This window comes from Balaenoptera physalus (genome assembly GCF_965194825.1).
Source record: "Balaenoptera physalus genome assembly, chromosome: 13".
NCBI classification, from domain to species: domain Eukaryota; kingdom Metazoa; phylum Chordata; class Mammalia; order Artiodactyla; family Balaenopteridae; genus Balaenoptera; species Balaenoptera physalus.
In genome coordinates, this window is record NC_138892.1 from 48,858,129 (window position 1) to 48,859,893 (window position 1,765).

The following is a 1,765-nucleotide window of genomic DNA, read 5'->3' on the forward strand; positions in this document are numbered from 1 at the left end:
TCTTTTATAAGTTATCACAGAATAGTGAGTAGAGTTCCCTGTGCTTTACAGTATGTCCTTGTTTACTGTGACCCAAGTCTTTTCATTTTCTAGAGAATATATTATTACATAACTCCATATCAAAACTCAGGGTCTAAAACCTTCTTCCATCTAAAGTCCTACCTCACGCACTGTGGTGACCTGAATGGGAAGGAAGTCCAAAAGGGAGGGGATATTTATATATGTAGGGCTGATTCATTTTGCTGTACAGTAGAAACTAACACAACATTGTAAAGCAACTATACTCCAGTAAAAATTAATTAGAAAAAATAAAGTTCTACCTCATCATAAAATGAAAAGTTTTACAACATCTAGGGACCTATATGCTCTATAAATTTATAATAATCATCAATTGCCAAAGCTATTTTTCATCTATGCTTGATACTTCTAACATAATGGCGTTTAAATTTCCCCTTTTTCCCCCTCTAAGTGTGCCCCCCCAAAGTAATTTTAACTAATATGTTGGGCCATTACTTTAACAAATTTATTTACACAGCACAAAATTCCCCTATGAACAACACTGAATAAATAAAGTTGTTTAGAAAAAAATTGTGTCCAACAGACCTAAAAAATTAAATAATCTTACTGAGCTGGAACTAATTCTTGGTCTGTTTTCAGCAATCAAAAGAGCTATGGTGGGGCTTCCTTGGTGGCGCAGTGGTTGGGAGTCTGCCTGCCTATGCAGGGGACACGGGTTCGGGCCCTGGTCTGGGAAGATCCCACATGCCACGGAGCAACTGGGCCCGTGAGCCACAACTACTGAGCCTGCACGTCTGGAGCCTGTGCTCCGCAACAAGAGAGGCCGTGACAGTGAGAGGCCCGTGCACTGCGATGAAGAGTGGCCCCCACTCGCCGCAACTAGAGAAAGCCCTCGCACAGAAACGAAGACCCAACACAGCTAAAAATAAATAAATAAATAATTAATTAAAAACTTAAAAAAAAAAAAAAAGAGCTATGGTGGAACTTTCAGGACATACTTGAAGAGCCATAGTGAAGACACTCATTATTTTATTTTCATGAGGGGTGTTTTGTCAAGTAAAAGCACTTTAGATCAGAGTTTTTCAAACTGTGAGTAGGTAATGAAATCAGTTAAGTGGGTCAGACTGGCTTTTTTTTTTTTTTTTTTAATGAAATGGAATGGCAGGGAAAAGAAAGGAAAAAACAAGAAAAGAGTACACATGTAATAAAGGTTAGTGTTAACTTCATATGATGTGCCAGGTCACTATGTCAAATGTATCCCTACTATGCGCTGTGGTCACATAGGTATAAAAGCACAAGACCGTAGGTAATAGCCAGTGTTCTTCTCATTAAGAAAGAATCCTTAATTAATCCTTAATTAATTATATCCTTACCCCAACAATTATTGCTCATTAACATAGCCCTTAATAACTTAATTTTTTAAATTTTTTAAGTGTTTTAATTTTTATTGGAGTATAGTTGATTTACAGTGTTGTGTTAGTTTCAGCTGTACAGCAAAGTGAATCTGTTATACATATATATGTGTGTGTGTGTATATATATATATATATATATATATATATATATATATATATATATACACACACACACATATATCCACCCTTTTTTAGATTCTTCTCCCATATAGGCCATTACAGAGAGCTGAGTAGAGTTCCCTGTGCTATACAGTAGGTCCTTATTAGTTATCCATTTTATATATAGTAGTGTGTATATGTTAATCGCAATCTTCCAATTTATCCCTCCCCCCA